Genomic DNA, 21202 nt, shown 5'->3' with positions numbered 1-21202 from the left:
TTTTGTCAATAATCCAAATATTCATGTGAAAGTTTGTAAATGTGTCTGTTATGTAGCTTGTTAATGGGTCAATCCATATAAAATCTGTAAAAGATAATCAATGTGGTAATGGTGGCTCCCATTATGTCCATGTGTATAAAAAGTAATCTCGTATGATGTAACGTTGAATGTGAACGACATTGACATTTTCACTGCTGTTTAATGATAATAATTTCATAGATGTTAATAAAGTGTAATTCTGGTTAATTGTTCATGAGTATGCATTCGAATGTGAATTCCTATTCTCGTGATTGTAATATGAAATCGAAAATGTTTAACTTTGATTCAATACCTGCTTATAGTTCTGATTGCTGTAATTTCTTGATGGACAGTTCTCACCTTTTACAGATATTTACATACAGATCGATTTGGTGAAACATGGATTAATATCCATGTAAATTATGTAGTCGCATGTAAGTTGTAGCAAGGATGTGTGTGGAATTCCCATGGAATATAGAAAGCTACCTGAGCTTCATAACTTTTTATCTGTTTGATGTTTTTCAGAGATTGTCCAATCATATACATTGTAGTGTGTGTACCTTAAGAGTGTTATATTGCCTTATATTACACGTTTAATACTTGAACTTTGTTTCAGATGCTTGTGGTAAAAGGCGACTATGCTTGTCGTAAAAGGCGACTAACGGGATCGGGTGGTCAGGCTCGCTGACTTGGTTGATGCATGTCATCGATCCCAATTGCGTGGATCGATGCTCATGATATCAATCACTGGAATGTCTGGTCCAGACTCGATTATTTACAGACCGCCGTCATAAAGCTGGAATATTGCTGAGTGCGGCGTTAAACAACAAACCAAACCAAAAAAATCAAATTGTGAATTCTTCAGGCGCATGTGCAACCAGTTTGCAGCAATCTTATGTGCAGAATTCCCATTTAGATCCAGACAGCAACTTGAGCTTCGTACGTTTTCATGTGTTTGATGTTCACCAAGGATTCTACAATCATATAGATTGCAGTGTGTGTATCTGTACGATTTGTAACTTACCCTATATAACGTGTAATACTTGAACTTTTTAAAACTAGTTTGATAAATTTCCGTTTGTTTTTAACTTGTAATTTTTCAGCTGTTTCCAATGTGATGATTTCACATATGCGTCTTGTTTGAATCAAACATTCAGGTTGTTATTACAAGTAAAATGTACATGTATCCGCTAGTATATATGAGACACCACGAACTCAGCAATATTGCAACTATATGACGGCGGTCTGTAAATAATCGAGCCTGGAGCAGATAATCCAGCGATTGGCATCATGAACATCGATCCACGCAATAGGGACACGATGACATGCACCAAATCAAATGTTCACCAACCACATGTAATTGTTAATAACAATTGCTTGGCCCCTTGTTTAACTGTGTTAAGTCGACATTTGTATTTGTACTCTGTTTGTCGGAGAGTTTTCAATTAAGTGTTCTAAACACTGTTTTCATTATCATATATCTGTCAGCTTACAGATCTTGCCTTAATCTTGTTCTGAAGGCATTACATTTTGTAGGACATGCTCCATCAGATGCCGTCACATGTTACTGTGCTCAGATAGAGGTCGATTTAATAAACTGCAGCATGACAAAATGCTATTCTTCAACGTGCATTCCTCTTGTAGAAAGTGCCGTAATTCTTGATAATGGTTTCATCCCCATCTAGTACATCAGCAGTCATATAAACCAAGACCATCTGAAGTTCCCTTTATTATATCTAATTCAAACTTCAGTCTCTGTACCTTTGTCCTTAGGAGATTAAAACAGATGTGTCATCTCTCTGACGGTATTATTTAGGTATTTCATTTGTTATGCAAATATTTTCATACCAGTATTATGTCTCTCGCCAGCGTTGGCGTTCCCGTCCTATTCAGAAACTTTACTTGAAAATCTTTCAACATTTTGCTACAAAAGCTTGTATATACATTAATTGCTCATCAACATTTCTGGTGCATTTTGACATTTTGATTTGTTTCGTCTCAGACAACACCAGGATTTGTTTCCGAGCCAAAACTATCAAACTAATGAATATTTTGGATTGACACTCTATATGTGCAATGACCGCATTATGAACTATTGCCTTTTCATATTTTTATAATATTTTAAAAATTTGTTTTGTTTCCATGGAAACCATTTGGAAATTCTTTAATAGTCTTTCTACTTACTAACGGGATCGGGTGGTGAGGCTCGCTGACTTGGTGGATACATGTTATCGATCCCAATTGCGTGGATCGATGCTCATGATATCAAGCACTGGATTGTCTGGTCCCAACTCGATTATTTACAGACCGCCGTCATATAGCTGGAATCTTGCTGAGTGCGGCGTTAAACAACAAACCAACCAACTACCAAAGCATAAAGCTACTGATTGTTCATTATCGGAACGTTCGCTTTGAAACGTGGCATCAACCATAATGCTGCTCCATAAATGCATTAATCAGAATCTGCCCTTGTTTGTTTTTGCTGTAATAGCTTTTCGGATTTGCAAACACATTCATATTAACAACTTGAACTAATGTATCAAAACAGGTGGGCGTAGGGGGACACATCTGTTTTCAGAATAACAAATTAGTAGTCGTTTCCGGTTTTGTGACATTACTTCCGGTTCTGGAAAAAACATATTACTGTTGAAACAGAAAGTCCTATGCTTCTAGCCGTCATATAGCTGGAATAAAGGTGAGTACGGCGTTATACAACAAACAAACAAATAAACAAACAAACAAACAAACCTATGCCTCTAACTCTCTTCATGGCAAAGTTATAACAACTTCCGGTTTAGATATCATGTGCTAAATGCAGTACAACTTTGAAACATAAATGCCCCATGCCTGTGAGACTTCCCTGATAAGAAAGTAATATGCAATTCCGGATCAATGATAAGTCTTCTGGTTGGGGAAACTACAGTTTAAAATAGAAAATTACATGCCTCTAGCTACATTAATAAATAAATTACACGCACTTTCGGTTCAGTCATTCCACTTCCGATTTGGGAAAACGCATATCTTATAATGCAAGATATTTTGAAAACAGAAGTCCCATGCTTCCAGCTAGATTAATAAGAATCATTTACACACGTCCGGTTGAATGGTATCACTTCCGCTTGGGGAAAACACATGTCATATTCAATGGATGTCATATGAAAGTTCCTTGGGCGATACTCGTTTACTAGGTCAATCAGGTGTGCAGCCATAACGCAAGGGCTCTTCCGTAAATACACTGAAGTAAAAAAAAATAAAATTGAAATTAATTTTCTGTCTGATGGGAAATCATTCAAGTTCTTTTAAGAGGGGTACAATACAATCTCTGGATGGCCTGTTTTCGATCTGTGCAGCAATATTCTGTATCTTTTGTAGTCGAATTCTTTGTTCTGATGATGCTCCAGCTAGACAACTATTAGAGTAATCAAGTCGTGATAGACCGAAGGACCTAGTGTTGCTGTACATGGTTCAGGGAAAAGGTTCCGAATAGAGCCAATGTTTTATGAGATGAAAATAGAACCTCCCGAAAACATCACTGGCGCACTCCCAAATTGGTAACAAGCTGTGAAAACGGGAAATGTTCATAACCAATTTTCAAACGATTTACCTGGACCTTTTAACGGAGTAACGTCTTTTGGAAAACATGAGGTGGACATTGCAATTCTTATACATAACAACCATATCATTTGTAGTTGGTTGGTTGGTTGTTCTTTAACGCCGCACTCAGCAATATTCCAGCTATATCAAGCCGGTCTGTAAATAATCAAGTCTGGGCCAGACAATCCAGTGATTGACATCATGAGCATCGATCCACGCAATTGGGATCGATGACATGTATCAACCAAGTCAGCGAGCCTGACCACCCGATCCCGTTAGTCGCCTTCTACGACAAGCAAAGTCACCTTTTACGGCAAGGATGGGTTGCTGAAAACCTATTCTACCCCGGAATCTTCACAGGTCAATCATTTGTAGCAACATGCTTCAACTATTATGCTTTTATTTCACATGAGTAGAAGTGATTTCTTAAGAAATCAAAATATATGAGTTTATATATGAATTTATTGAATTGACGAACTGACACAATGTTTTTGCCAATTTGCTTTAAAGAATGAACTTAAAGACTTTTCACATTTCTTTTTTATTTTCACCATAGTACTACAGGTACAGAAGCTCACCTTAGTTCAGTAATATAAACTGTAAAGGGCAGTGGATATGTAAAACTAGTTATTTTGAAGAAAAGTCATAATACAGTTTTTAAATATTTGTTATATGATCATAATTTATTTTTATATACGGGCACAGAATAATGAAAACAAAGTTATATTCCACAATCATATTCCCCTGATATATATGGTTCCAGTGAAATTCAAGTCAGACGCTCAGAACCATAAATTTTCTTTTTGATAGGATAACAGCTGCTGACATTAGTCATATAAACTGGATAGAGAGATACTGGTTTTCAATGTGACAACTGTCTTATCATATTTCTGATAATCAGGTTCACCCTACGTTGTTATGATCAGGTTGTGAATAAAATGAAAATACGGTAATTAAAAGTGAAAAAGTCAATAATTTCTATGTGATATATTACTTCATTTCAACTGATCAAAATGTAAGACTTCCTTGTTTGTTGTTATGGAACACTGATTGTAGTCTGCGAAACGTGTGTTCCAATCTAATCCTGCAAAAAAAACCATGATGTCAGTCCCAAGCATGGACTATTTACATACAACAGGTTCCTGGTCTTTGTTGTATGAATACAATTTTAGGGTATCTACAGCTTTTATTTCATACCCTGACAATATGAACATACAATTTTGATATAGATATCAAAATGTAATTGTAAGTAAAAATGTGGTTGCGTTTGAAGACTGTTGACATAATGTATTAACTAAAAAGCTTTCTTGAAACAAATTGTGTAAGAAGAGAGGCGTGTGAAAGTTAAAAAGGCGAATCCCAAAGTCTTGAGTTCGAGGCTGTCTTCTCGAGTGTTCACAATCCCAAGTATTGTCTACCTTAGATACCGACAAATAATGATGAAAATAACTTAATGTGTTGAAGTTTATAGGATAGAATAAGTTTTATTCCATACTGAAAGGCCTCAGGCCCATAGTACAATTCTGTTTTCGGGAGTGGTTACAGGTCCGGTAAAGTTTATATTAACGTCTATTCAGATCCAACTTAAAACATGTTGAAACAATTGTTTCCAATCTTTGTTTTCTTCGAGCTCTTCTAGCATAAACACAGCATCTCCATCCAATAGCTGAGTGAGTACTGGAGGGAGCGGGTGACGTAAGATGGCGTCCGAATATAGAAGCATTAGTCTCTTAGGCATGTTATTGTTGCATGCATAGATCCCAGATGACAGTGTAAAGGAACACAACTCGTCCTGAAGGAAAGTCTCGGTCACATACAGGACAGTCTTCCAGCTGTTGTGAATACAGTTAATAATTTCCTCAGCTGCGCAAACGCCCACTTCGAAGTCTCTGGAATACATAGTCGCAGACCTCTCTCAACCTCCATCTTCTGTAGAAAAGTGGTACACACCCACTGATAATCATCATGTTGAGAATAGTAAATAAATATGTCATACCGATAATCTTGTCGTCGTGGCACACAATAATCAAACCCTATTAATCTCAACATCCAGTATTTTAACGAAATGGTATTTTTCAGTATCACATGACAAATGACAAGACTAGAAATCAGAACACACATCAGACAAACTGAAAAGGCAAGCCAAAATCTAGCGTAGCAATATCTCCAGTGTCTCATAAAGGAACTAGTTATGTTTGAAAGTTTGATGAGCTGGCCCTCCGTGTTGAGGCAGCTGTACGAGTCAAAGCGTCGAAACTGGACATCTGTGTCGATTATCCACGTCAGAAAGTCCAGGGCTCCACATCCACAGGACAGGGTGTTTCCATGAAGGTCAAGTGAAATCTGCGGGGAATCAACTGCCTTTTCATCTAACATTGTTCTTGTATTTGCGCTAAGAACACTGATAGAATTAAATGAAAGATCAATATGAGTGATGTTTAACATTCCAGTCAATTTAATAGGGACGTCTTGAAACACATTACGGCTCAAGTTCAGATATTTTAAGGTCTTAAGATCCCTGAATATATGAGTATACATTCTGTATAAGGAGTTAACTGACACATCTAAGGAAACAATGCTTTTGAGTGGACTAAACAGTGTCTGTGAGCTCTGATTGGATATGAAATCAACATCAAAGTGCACTTGTCTAAGATACAGTACATTGACTTTTGGAAATGATTGAAAAAATGTCATCGGAATTGTTTGAAAGAAATTCCCTGTAAAATCAACATATTTTACATGTTCTACGCCATAAAAACGCCATTTACTCGTTATCAAAGCAGAATAAGAAGCATCTACATATGTCAAGTGTTCACCTCCACGAACACAAATCCCAATTCCTTGAAATGATCTTCCATGGCCTCCAGAACCGCTTATGCAAAGTTTTTCTAATAATGGAGGAACAGACACTGTCCAATTTCCCCCAAAATGTATTTCTTGTAAATCTGTGGAATGTTTATTGTGTCCATCACCGTGATACAATTGATATACCTGCTTTGACACATCCAGTACAACAAGGTTAACAAATTCAGGAAGATGATACAACAAGGTGGGCTCGCCGGTTACAGCATTGTGTCTGAGGTCAAAATATCTTATACAGCTTTGAAATGGTTCCTGCAATAGCGCACTACTTTCGATTACCACTATGTTATTTTTTCTAAGAATCAGTCGCTCAACACATATGGTTACAAGGTAACGGGTCATTTCAGACGTGAGCACGAGTGTTTGATTGTGCATAACACCGTGAATGGTGGTATCATATCTCTTGACATTTGAGAAGTCTATTTCGGTCATAGTTCTTCCACTCATTCCTTTTAAGCTTAATAAAGACGGATGCAGTCCAAAGGGAGTGGTGTCTCTCGCAAATAGGAATCTAAGATAGGGAAAAGGAAGGTAGACATTGTCATCTAAAGATATAAATTCATTACACCCTGACAATGATAGGTTGCTGACAGGTGCTTCCCTGAAGTTGACAAAGGAGCCTTTCCCTAAACGTCTAATAAGGCAAGGTGATTCAAAACTGAGACTCTGTAGCCTCTTCAATTGTGCAAAGCCAGGTCCAAAAACGGGTTCCCCAGCCCCATCAATAACCAGTGACTCGAGATAGTGAAGATCAGCAAATGTAGCGTCAGGATATGTCAATGATGAAAACTGCATCTTCATTCTGCTCACACGGAGTGTTGTCAGAGATGTCAGGTTTTGAAATGTCCCAAGAGGAAGAGAGGAATAGGTAAAATTAAACCTATTCCCATCTAAGTTTAGTCGTTGAAGGACAGGCAGGTTTTGCAGAGTACCTTCCTCCAGAAACTCTATGTTGTTATCATTCACAAGCAGCGTATGTAATGAGGGAAGGTAGGGCAGTGATCCTTTCAGGAGGCTTGATAAGTTGTTGTTACCCAGGTTAAGTTCTGTTGTGTTTCTGGGAAAGCCACGAGGGACTCTGCTGAAACTACAACTTGAGCAGTCCACTGTTGTTTCATTGGCTGCATGGGAAATGTTGCATTTCTGAAGGTCGGAATGTTGCTGTGGGGAACACTGTAATGTCATCAGATTCGGAATTACAATCCAAATCACACAGCAGAACTTGACTGGCATCATTCCTGTCAACATATATGTATATATGTATATACCACAAACCATGTTTGTGTAATTGATTGATAGTTTGGCCTGTATTAATGCCATCCAAGAGCAGCTTCTGTATTTTTTATTCAAATGCACTGGATGGTAACCAGATTCAGTAAAGTGTACAATCGTTTTGTCTGTGTCCTTAATAGCAAGCAGGTGTACATTGATCGAAATAACTTTTGAGCATTTAGAAGAATACCATGCAAATTAAATGTACATACTTTCTGAGATGTTTTCTGTACGTTCTAACATCACTAGGTGAAGGAAGATTTGCATTGGTAACAAGAAAGAAGTGAGCAAAGCCCACATACCCCCGTTATCCCCGCTGGTCAACAACAAATAGTAAATAGTTTGTTAATTAATGAAATACACCTGTTGCTTTAAGTCAGAGGAACTGCCCTTTCCTTTGTAACCCCATGAGCTAAACAAAACCAGTCATCATTTCTAAATTCAATCATGTTTCAATGAAAACAGCAAAAGAGAAAACTTTCAGAGTCTTATAAAAGATAAAAAACAATCATAGTGGTTAATGTAGCAAGTTTGCTGAGCTAGGATACATAATATTGTAAACATGGATCGTACAAAAACTCTACCCAAAATTTATGTTTCACCATGATTCCATGGAAACGGCAAAAATAAAAAAAATCAGAATCTTCAAACTAGCAAAAGGCACAATTATACATGCAAGTACTCATTGTGGTAAATGTGTGTATCAATTGCAAGCTTGATGAAGCTAGGATGCATAGTTAAAAAGATATGGGCCGTACAAAACACCCACCCTAAAAGTTTAAGTTTCTTAATGTGTCCATGGAAACGGCAAAAATTAAAAAATTCAGAATCTTCAAACTAGCAAAAGGCACAAGTACTCATTGTGGTTAATGTGTGTAGCAAGTTTGGTGAAGCTAGGATGCATAGTTAAAAAGATATGGGCCGTACAAAACACCCACCCTAAAAGTTTAAGTTTCTTAATGTGTCCATGGAAACGGCAAAAATTAAAAAATTCAGAATCTTCAAACTAACAACAGGCACGAGTACTAATTGTGGTTAAGGTGAGTAGCAAGTTTGGTGAAGCTAGGGTGCATGGTTAAAAAGTTATGGGCCGTACAAAAGCTCGGACGGAAGGACGGACGTAAACGGGGGTATAATAAAGGCCATAAACCATGTCAAAGATTAATATCTTCATGGACAAATGAGAGACTGAAAAGTATGGTCATCCAACACTTTTTGTAACATTCCTGCAATGAGCACCACAAGTTGTCTCCGTGCATGGAATCGAACCCGGGCTTTCAGCATGACCAGCGAACGCCTGAACCACAAGGTTTCCCCACCACCCCGATTGACATATGAATGAGATATAACCCAAATTTGACTTTGACTTTGCTCAAAATCTGACTGGGATTTGGTTTGGAGACTAGATATTGTTTTCAGCTACAGTTGCAAGACCATAATACCTATGAGCCTAAATATGATTTGCTGAAAAATTCCTTGTAAGAATTTCCGTGGCACACAAAAGCTTTTTTTTTCAACAGGCTGATATGCAACCCCCCCCCCCCCCCCCCCCCCGAATATCAAATGGTCACTCCCTAAGCAGACAGTGAGGGTGTGGGGTGTTTAAACGATTTCGACTTTGCTATAACTACCAACACTATACAGGTATTTAGTATAGTTCCACACGGCACCCATCAGTAATCAAGCTATAAGACAGGGGCCTGCAAATGATACACTCAGGACCAGTCAATCTAGTATAAGGGTAACGCTTTTTTTCAGGGCATTATCATTTGCAGAAGCCCGAGGTCTTCCTCGACGAAGGAGGGCAGTTGAAAAGACCGAGGGCTTCTGCAAATGATAATGCCCTGAAAAATAGCGTTACCGTTATTATAGCTAAAATGGATGGAATTTATTATCAAATAAAAAGAAACAACAATATCGATTTTGAAACATTTACTGCAATCAACACGAATGTCACTGACCCACTTTTACAAATATGGAAACGTCATAGAACAAACCAGATGACGTCACTATTGAACGTTACGTCACCTATCCCTATCCTATGACGTCACCTAACAACGGGCGTGATAATGGCCCGTCGTCAAGTAATATGAGGGCATTATCAAGTTACAGTGGCCCGCTCATTTCTGATAACATGCGGGCGTTTTAATGATAATTATATCCATTTTAGCTATAATGACTGATATAACGTGGCCATCCCACGCAATCGGGGAAAAATGATATGCAAATAGGCAAGACACCGAGCCTGACCATCCAGGCCATTCAGTCGCTTCATATACAAGCATTGATTGCTGGGACCAATTCTAATCTGGAATCCACATTGGGAACACACTCATTAGAACATCAGGACTCTGGAATCAGTTCAAAATGTCAATAAAGACAGACACCTACCAAACATCATCATTGATAGTCAAATATGTTCTGCACAAATACTAAGGACTATGAACACACAATGCCATTTGAGAAAGTGGTCAAATGTAACAAATATTATATTTAGGATAACACTTTCTTTGTAAAGTACAGATTCTCGTATTTTTAGGGGTTGAGTCCCGTCCGGGATTCGAACCCACACTGCCACACTAGGTCCCACTCAGCAATATTCCAGCTATAGGACGGCGGTCTGTAAATAATCGGGTCTGGACCAGACATTCCTGTGATTGACAGTATGAGCATCGATCCACGCAATTGGGTTGTTTGTTGGTTTGTGGTTTTACGCCGCACTCAGCAATATTCCATCTATATGACGGCGGTCTGTAAATAATTGAGTCTGGACCAGACAATCCGGTGATTGACATCATGAGCATCGGTCCACGAAATTGGGATCGATGACATTCTTCAACCAAGTCAGCGAGCCTGACCACCTGATCCCGTTAGTCGCCTCTTACGACAAGTATGGGTTGCTGAAGACCTATTGTACCCCGGATCTTCACATATGCAAATATATAGTGTCACGTACCTGTTAGTTCCATGATCGACACAGCAGTATTGTCCGTCCGAGTGCAGTGTAGAAAGCTCCTCTAAGGCGTGAATGTAAACCGTCACGGATCAAGAATAGCATACAGAAAGGAGAAACCCGGAAGTACTTTAACGCTTTCGTCTATCAATAGCTAGCGCCCCGCGTAATACTTAGAAACAGCCTCTTGTTGGAGGCGACATCAACGCACACATTAATTGCAGGGGAATTCCCGACAGATATCCAGGGATTTAATTGGTTCAGAGGTTGTTAAATAAAATTCTATTCTATTCACACTCCGGCGCAGTGATGAATTATCATTACATGCACTGCCGCAAAGTAATTTGCATATCACGCGATATGCGACACATCTTCCCGAGGCAAGGCAGTTAACTGACTTTGCCTCGGGAAGATGTCTGCGACTTGTCGCTTGAAATCATTTATGGATAAAAAACTGTCCCCGAAAATTCTAGAAAAATATATCATTCTGTAACTGAAAAATATCTTTTGTTTGTTTGTTTCTTTGTTGTTTAACGCCGCACTCAGCAATATTACAGCTATATGACGCCGGTCTGTAAATAATCGAGTCTGGACAAGACAATCCAGTGACTGACATCTTGAGCATCGATCCACGCAATTGGGATCGATGACATGCATGAACAAAGTCAGCGAGCCTGACCACCCGATCCCGATCCCATTTTTCCTTAATGGTTGGAGTTGAATGGTCTTCCTGGTGTTGGCTCATTAACGAGGCTCTCACATCCGCTCTTGAACCCTGCTTAATCCCCCAAAGGTGACACCAGGTCCGCACGGCTGGATGTTGGAGATCATCCTTTCAGTTGGAGATACTTCATGACAGCGAGGAAGGCAGTTTTGTTCATTTCCTTCAACAGAGAATACCTGGTCATTGTCATGCGTGCTGACATATGTGTGGTGGCCGAGAGGGGATTTCGCATTCTCGCTCTACTTCTTTCTCGCTTTCTCGCGGTAAAGCAATATCCCCTGTTGACCACTATAGGGGCTGCATGTGCTATCTGCTTCAATTGGGAGGGAATGTTAAACTAGTCACACTATTCTCTTAAAACACAATTTAACTGTACAGACGGAGTTGATATTAAAACAATCCATAGATTATTGCGTAAAATGTAATTGATTTACGGCCTTATTCAGTTGACCATGTGACCATCACGCCGAAAGCGCGTGGCGGATCATGGCAATACGCTCTAAATAAATCAGGTTAAAATCTAAATATATATTTTTCAAAAGAAGTTAAGAAGTCTATTGTTAATTAGTCGTGGCTGATTTTATTGCAAAATCTTATGATTGTGGGTGTTCTATAACTTGCTTTCGTTAGTATATGATGTTACAGTGTGTCATACTGATGTCTGTAAATATTCTTTTTGACATTTGATGTACGATCAATTTGTCATTGTGTCGCTAGTTTTATGCAAATCTACAAGTATATGTACTTGCATTTAGCAATTTGCTAAACACCGCTGTGAGTGAGTGAGAATGATTTTATGTCGCTTTTAACAATAATCCGGCAATAACACAGCGGGGAAGACCAGACATGGGCCTCACACATTGTACCCATGTGGGGAATCGATCTTGGTCTTCGGCTTGAAGCGAACGCTTTAACCACTAGGCTACCCCACTGCCCCCATCGCTGTGTAAACTACAGATATGGAGAGACACTAATTAGTGTGGCCACATAGTTAACGTTGATAACAATATAAAGTGCATTACTATGATCATCTATAACATATGGTAAATCTATTATCATTGTAGTTTGTTTATGTATATATCTCAAGTATAGCCTGTGTACATATGTGGTGGATAACTACTATAATCTACTATATAGCCTATACTATAATCGGATATCAACTCTCCCCTGGCGGGAAACTCCATTTTACAAGCAATTTCGCAATAATTTTAATTCCCGAAGACAGTTTGATCGAAAGGAATTATAAGAAACGAGTTGTTTTTGATTAATATTAACAACGCATTTCATTTATATTGTCTATGAATGAGGTTACGGGTTAATGACGCTCTCAAAAGCCGTATAGGTGACTTAAGGTAGAGACATTTACTAGTATCTAATCGATCTGTAACATAACTCTGTACATGTATAACTTTTGTCTGCATAATGTACATGCATCGTTATCAATATTCCATCTATATGACGGCGGTCTGTAAATATTCGAGTCTGGACCAGACAATCCAGTGATTAATATCATGAGCATCGATCCACGCAATTGGGATGATGACATGCATCAACCAAGTCAGCGAGCCTGACCACCCGATCCCGTTAGTCGCCTTTTACGACAAGCATAGTCACCTTTTACGGCAAGTATGGGTTGCTGAAGACCTATTTTACCCCGGAATCTTCACGGGTCCCCGAAATCGGAGGAGCACACATTCAGCGTCAACTCCAAATCGTATGACCGACATTGGACGTTGCAAACAATACAAACAGTGGCTCAATATATCATATATATGTAAATCATTATTTGTTCCAGTTCAATTCATCATTTACAGTTTCAGTTTTAAGATTGATGGAAGTGTGTGTGTGTGTGTGGTTGTGTGTGTGTGTGATGAACAAAGTGAAAATATGAACAGCGACTATTCTGTCAATCTTGCTTATTTAATACACAACAAGAAAATAAACAAGTGTGTATACAAACTAAACGAAATAGCATTATGTACTGTATGTATATGTAACATATTTATCTACTACAAGATGTTGAAAAATCTAATTATAAGAGGCAAAGTAGCGGTGATAATTATAGTAATGGATCACTGAATATCCGCAAAAATTGTTTTAATGAACGGCTTTATGGGAAATATGGCTTTCTCACTTTATCACTTACTCGCTCTATCGCTTTCTCGCCGTAACGCTTTTCCTAATGACTAACCATCGTCAAATGTTTGTTTGTTTGCTGTTTAACGCCCCACTCAGCAATATTCCAGCTATATGACGGCGGTCTGTAAAATAATCGAGTCTGGACCAGACCATCCAGTGATTAATATCATGAGCATCAATCCACGCAATTGGGATCGATGACATGCATCAACCAGGTCAGCGAGCCTGACCACCAGATCCCGTTAGTCGCCTTTCACGACAAGCATAGTCGCCTTTTACGACATGCATGGGTTGCTGAAGACCTATTCCACCCCGGAATCTTCACGGTCCCCATCGTCATATGAAGGAATCGGATGTTCTTTAACTTCTTTTGAATAGTATGTAGTGCAAATCTTGAAATCAACGTTCGAGTTAATTATACATGCAAAAAATGAGAGTAGACCTAATTAAACTTTGCATTTATGTCTCAGAAATGACTGTTGATAAGACGGCCTCACTGCACATTTTGAATATAAAACCAATGAACTATCTATTTCCACGTTACGGTTTACTGAGAACAATATGTCATTCAAACACTAGAAATTACATTATGGACATCCGGTAGTATTACCATTGCTGGGATGAGGTCTTCCAGTTTGATGACATCTACTCCGCAAACAGAATAAACATTGATATAACCTACATGTAAGTGCTGTTTTTAGGAAGTACTCTACTCAGTGCCAATAAGCGGTGTTAATTGCTGTTTGTTTTGATAACTAGGCCTCGGGGCGGGGGATCCAGTAAAACTCCTAAATAGTGCCATACATCAATCAAATACTTGTTTTAAAAGCACCCACGCCTGTACTGTTAAAATTATTTTTAAGTTTGTTTGTTTGTTGTTTAACGCCGCACTCAGCAATATTCCAGCTATATGACGGCGGTCTGTAAATAATCAGGTCTTGACCAGACAATCCAGTGATTGACATCATGAGCATCGATCCGCGCAATTGGGATCGATGACATGCATCAACCAAGTCAGCGAGTCTGACCACCCGATCCCGTTAGTCGCCTTTTACGACAAGCATAGTCGCCTTTTACGGCAAGCATGGGTTGCTGAAGACCAATTTACTCCGGATCTTCACGGGTCATTTTTCAAAATTTTGTAAATTTAGAATATCTCTCCATAACTTCCTTATCAGTAAAAATCGTAGAGTGAGTGAGTGAGTGAGTGAGTTTGGTTTTACGCCGCTTTTAGCAACATTCCAGCAATATCACGGCGGGGGACACCAGAAATGGGCTTCACACATTGTACCCATGTCGGGAATCGAACCCGGGTCTTCGGCGTGACGAGCGAACGCTTTAACCACTAGGCTACCCGACCGCCCCGTAAAAATCGTAGAACCAAGGATAGTGATTTTGTGAATTGTATATGTACTAACTGCACCAACCAGGAGATTGAAGACGAGTTTTATGTTCTATTTGTATGTGAAAAATATAAAACGTTGCGATTAAAGTTTCAATCTAATTAAGATATTACACACAAAGACAATCAATTAATGACAAATTTTTTGAATTCGACCAATGAAGATGTTATCAAATCTTCAGCAATGTATTTAAAACACGTATTAAGACTCAGGTGAATATATATTATGCTATGTTCAAGATCACGTTGATTTTCATGTATCTGTTATACTGAACTGTACTACATGGCCTGTCTGTCTATTCTTCCCCGGATCTTCACGGGTCGCTTGTCGACTAAATGCATCGGATGGTAAGGCTCAGTGAATTGGTTGATGGCATATCATCCTACCCAGACGATGTGGACCGTAACACCACTCACTCACTCACCTGTGTGATCAAGACTTCATTAATTACAGGCCCCCATCAAATAACCAGGCATAACTAGCCTACACGATTAACATTTAATTTTTGTTTGCTCGTTTGTTGTTTAACGCCGCACTCAGCTAAATTCCAGCTATGTGAAGGCGGTCTGTAAATAATCCAGTCTGGACCAGAAACTCCAGTGATTGATATCATATGAGCATCGATCCACGCAATTCTCTCTCATTTCCACAAATAATATATTTCAATAGAAAACAGGCTCACTTTCATTGAAATATCAGTAAAATACATCACATACATGGATAAATGATCAGCTGGAACTATAAACTTTAATTATTAAAACCTAAAATAAGATGATTTGTGAATCATCAAATGTCAATCGATCAGAGGGTAATAATTAATTGCACATGTGATAGTATGATAGTACCGACGCACTGTAGCCTCTGGATAACAATAAGAAAGGAACTGTGAGTTGGCTTACTTGACGGAATGTTTTGGATTGCCTCGATTATCGACCGAAACAGATTCCATTGGGCGTAAAAGGCAAAATAGAGGTGAAAACATCTCTTTCTCCAACTCATATATCTGCGAGCGGACATAATTTGTGTTTGGTTGTTTGTTTTTGGTTTGGTTTGGTTTGTTGTTTTACGCCGCACTCAGCAATATTCCAGCTATATGACGGCGGTCTGTAAATAATCGATTGCTGAAGAATTATTCTACCCCGGATCTTCACGGGTCTGCAGGAAAATAGATGCCCAAACAGAAGTGGGTTCATGCAAAGTATCTCCTATAATTTACCAAATTACATGACAATAAGGTTTGAAATCTCGAGTGACAGTACATTCTTTTTACTTGAAACATTATCGGCTTTAGCCTACCATTATTACGAAAGCTATTTTGTAAATGTATTAACGAGCACGCTCATTAAAAGTTATGTCGTCGTAAATGTTACTTGATTAGTAGTGACATTCAAAACTGTCATTACTAATTTAGAAAATATTCTAAACAAACATCGTACTGACATGAACACCAAAAATAATGCGGGACTTATCTCGGGTCCGATGCTTTCAGCTTTGAGGAGCCGGATGTTTATCATCACTTGTAGCCTCGTGGTTGAAGCGTTCGCTCGTCACGCTGAAGACCCGGGTTCGATCCCCCACATCGGTACATTGGGTGAAGCTCGTTTCTGGTGTCCCCCGCCGTGGTATTGCTGGAATATTGGTAAATGCGGCGCAAAGCCATACACACTGACTCATCGTTTGTACATTTGCTTTTAAATACAGTGAAACCTGGATATTTCGGACCCAGTTAGTCTTGAAACATCGCTTTTTGGACCACTTGTTAGGAATGTCTAAAATGGTATATTTTTCCTTCTCTCTCGAAGATCCAGGGTAGAATAGTTCTTCAGCAACCCATGCTTGCCGTAAGAGGCGACTAACGAGATCAGGTGGTCTCGCTCGGCGACTTGGTTGATGCATGTCATCGTACCGCCGTCATATAGCTGGAATATTGGCGTTAAACGACCAACCAACTACCCAATTGCGTGGATCGATTCTCATGATATCCATCACTTGATTGTCTGGTCCAGACTCGATTATTTACAGACCGCCGTCATATAGCTGGACTATTGCTGAGTGCGGCGCTAAACGAACGAACAAACAAAGAAGATATCACGAGCAGTCGACACTGTCCCTTTCGATGTGGTAATTAATTAATGTGCATTTTAAATATCAATCAATACCTTTACGATGTTGTGAGGAAAGAAAATCTAGTTCCAAAGAATAAGACAATGTCGAAAGATCGATTTCACTCTAAAACCTCACATCTCACGTGGTTTCAAGCGCTCGTTTCATAACCTTCACAGGGACAAGGGGAGATGGGACTGGAAATATGCACGTGTCTTTTAGCAGGATTAGTGGCGTTTAGTAACCAGATTTCATACACTGACATAACTGGGAACGAGTTAGAATATGATATATTAGAAATCTTTGAAAATGTTGGCATAAAGATGTGCAGTCTGAAATGCACCAAGAGTTGCTATGGTCGTAGTTTGGCCTACGGCATGATATCCCGCACCTGTTATGTGTTGAAACGGCACTTGGACAAGATAGAAACAGCTGGCGATTTACTCTTAATACCACAACAGATGATACACGTAAGTTTTGCATCAACAGGCCCGTGATGATCCGGAGTAGAATAGGTCTTCAGCAACCCATGCTTGTCGTAAAAGGCGACTAACGGGATCGGGTGGTCACGCTCACTGACTTGGTTGATGCATGTCATCGTATCCCAATTGCGTTGAGACCCGTGAAGATCCGTGTTAGAATAGGTCTTCAGCAACCCATGCTTGCCGTAAAAGGCGACTATGCTTGTTGTAAGAGGCGACTAACGGGATTGGGTCGTCAGGCTCGATGACTTGGTTCATGCATGTCATCGTATCCCTATTGCGCGGATCGATGCTGATGATGTCAATCACTGAATTGACTTGTCCAGACTCGATTATTTACCGACCGCCGTCATATAGCTGAGCGTGTCGTGAAACAACATAAAACTGAAACTGTTCGTGTACAACCACAAATGTTCCTGTTTTCAGGGCCTTAATGAACCATGCTCTACCAACACATGCGGACCCAATTTCAACTGTCTGAGAGACTATCATGGCAGATTGAAGTGTGTACATGGCAAGTACATATTTAAGGGCGTCCTTCCTTATTCTTGTTTCCCCATCTCCCGCCGCCGAGATTACGGGGTAGAATAGGTATTCAGCAACCCTTGCTTACCGTAAAAGGCGACTATGCTTGTCGTAAAAGGCGACTAACGGGATCGGGTGATCAGGCTCACTGACTTGGTTGATGCATGTCATCTTTCCAAATATTGCGTGGATCGATGCTCATGATATGAATCACTGGATTGTCTCGACCAGTTTGGCGTTAAACAAACAAACAAACTCTCATCACAAGGGTTACAAAATGGAGGATCCTCACCTTTCAATTCATATTCATCTGTATACCTGCTATGACCTCTTCAAATCTGGACTGACAACCCAAGTAGGTGTAGCCAATAGTTGGTTTTATCATGTAATTTTCTTGATACCTACTTGGGTGTCCCACTTCTTTTGCATCAGATCTCGGATGTAACATCTGATTACTGGTTTATAATCGCTGTATGGGATTTGAAGTGGTGTCGCAGATTTGGTGAGAGCTGCTTTAGCTGCAGCATCAGCCGTTGTATTACCAATTATTCCAACATGGCTGGGTAACCAACAAAATACAATGTCGTAATGGCCAGTAGCAAGATCATTATATAATTCAACAATTTCTAATAAAAGTGGATGATGACGAGCATTATTTTGATGACATGCATTATTTTGAATGGGCTCGGGACCCGTGAAGATTCAGGGTAGAATAGGTCTTCAGCAAACCATACTTGCCGTAAATGGCGACTCACGGGATCGGGTGGTCAGGCTCGCTGAGTTGGTTGATATATGTCATCGATCCCAATTGCGTGGATCGATGCTCATGATATGAATCACTGGATTGTCTGGTCCAGACTCGATTATTTACAGACCGCCGTCGCATAGCTGGAATATTGCTGAGTGCGGCGTTAAACAACAAACCAACCAAACCAAACCAATTGCGTGGATCGATGCTCATGATGTCAATCACTGGATTGTCTCGACCAGACTCGATTAATTACAGACCGCCGTCGTATAGCTGGAATATTACTGAGTGCGGCGTTAAACAACAAACAACCAAAAAATTAACATGTATTGTTATGTATAGTGTTTGTTTGTTTTATAACGCCGCACTCAGCAATATTCCAGCTATATGACGGCGGTCTGCAAATAATCGAGTCTTGACCAGACAATCCAGTGATTGACATCATGAGCATCAATCCACACAATTGGGATCGATGGCATGCATCAACCATGTCAGCGAGCCTGACCACCCGATCCCGTTAGTCGCCTCTTACAAGCACAGTCTCCTTTTACGGGAGGCATGGGTTGCTGAAGGCCTATTCGACCCCGGATCTTCACGGGTCAATTGTCTGGTCAAATTCATTGATGTGTATGACTTCAGATCCCAACGGCAAGCACTATGGTGAGGCGTGTTCTGAGCATTCTGAGTGTGTGGACGAAAACACACAATGCATTGACAGCGTGTGTACATGCCTGTTTGGCTACAGCTTTATCCGAAGGGAACGCTCATGTGTTGAAGGTACGAACTTATATGAGTATCAAATTTAGCAAATCGTTGACGCTTACCATTTTAGTGAAACCCGCGAGCACGGACGGTACGGTGGTGATAAGCGAAGGTCATATTGTGCATGAATCAGGAATTCAGAATACTGACATCCAAAAGACCAGCGAGTTCCAGCGGTGCTGACAACCGATCCCGTTAGTCGCCTCTTACGACAACTACAATCGCCTTTAACGGCAAGCACGGGTTGCTGAAGACTTATTCTAACCCGGATCTTCACGGGTCCTTGCTGACTAGGAAGATGCGGGACGTGTGAAGATCCGGGGTAGAATAGGTTTTCAACCCATGCTTGCCCTAAAATGCGACTAACAGGATCAGGTGATTTCAATCACTGGATTGTCTGGTCCAGAAACGATTATTTACAGGCCTCCGTCATATAGCTGGAATATTGCTGAGTGCGGCGTTAAACAACAAACAAGCAAACAAGAGGAAGATGCGTGTATCCAAAATGCTTAGATCAATGCTAGTGATGTCAGTCATTGGGTGTGAGTGAGTGAGTTAATGCTTTACGTCACATCGGCAATATTTCAGCCATATCGTGACGAGTACTAAACTGTCTGGTACGTACTCCATTGTTTATCGCCGTCATATAGCTGCGATATTGCTGCGTCCGTCTATAAACAACAACACAATTATGTTTTCCGGATACTTTCACTTATAGTTTATGCCTTTTGTCATAAAGTAATGAATGAATGCTGTTCGATAAAAGTAAGAACAGTAAAGCTGTTTGCCTATTGCTGATGCAGTGTACATGTCGTCGGGTGTGATTTCGTTTGTCTGCCATTCCGTTTCGGTTCGACTGTTGTATGCACCCGGTTCATACTTTTTTTATGTAACCACGTGCTGTCCGTGTGCGTGTGTTGACAAACTGCCATGCCTTGCCTATGACTATGATGATGAACAAACTGCCATTAAATTGTCTGAATAACTGCCGAGGACTTCTTCGTCTTCTTTTCACCTTTTATAATTGGTGAGTGAGTTGGGTTTAACGCTTTTAACAGTATTCCAGTTATTTCATGACGTGTCCGCTTAATGTGGGAGGAAAGTCCGAAGTGATGCATGTCTCAGACGTTTACCACTTCGGTGAAACCCATGAGCACGGGTATGGTGCTGACAAACCTAAAAACTAAATCGGGGCGAAGCGGCATTCGAACCCACAATCATAGGTTTCTGGCGTACCGAAGGGACGCAACTCTGCACAGCGAATCGCGACGACTGGACCACCCGTGCCCCCTATGCCTTTTATACTATTGGTTGAGAACTATTAATATGTTCTTATTTTGTTTTACAGTGTGTACAGAATACGGCACAAGTTTCAGCCTTGAGTCTTACAGCCACTGCATCACAGGCCGTAACAGCGAAGTGTTAATGCTGTCCAGCTCGAGCGAGTGTAGGACAGAGTGCCTGACAAGGAAAATCTATACTTGTCGGTCGTTTGAGATGTGGTTGGGAAATTGTAGCCTTTCCAATTATACCAAACTGGATGTTCCTTTTAGTCAGTGGAGAGTGTGGAATGTGTTTAATTGCACGTACTACCAGAGAAACTGTGCTTAACTGATA

General features: G+C 40.0%; 1 pseudogene; it reads right to left on the bottom strand.

Annotated features, from left to right (window-relative positions):
* Positions 1 to 5151: 5151 nt before the first annotated feature.
* Positions 5152 to 10751, bottom strand: LOC124115993 (annotated as a pseudogene).
* Positions 10752 to 21202: the final 10451 nt, after the last annotated feature.

Source organism: Haliotis rufescens, unplaced genomic scaffold (assembly GCF_023055435.1).
Source record: "Haliotis rufescens isolate VD_foot unplaced genomic scaffold, xgHalRufe1.0.p SCAF_8, whole genome shotgun sequence".
Lineage (NCBI taxonomy): Eukaryota > Metazoa > Mollusca > Gastropoda > Lepetellida > Haliotidae > Haliotis > Haliotis rufescens.
This window is presented reverse-complemented; position numbering and strand designations above follow the sequence as displayed.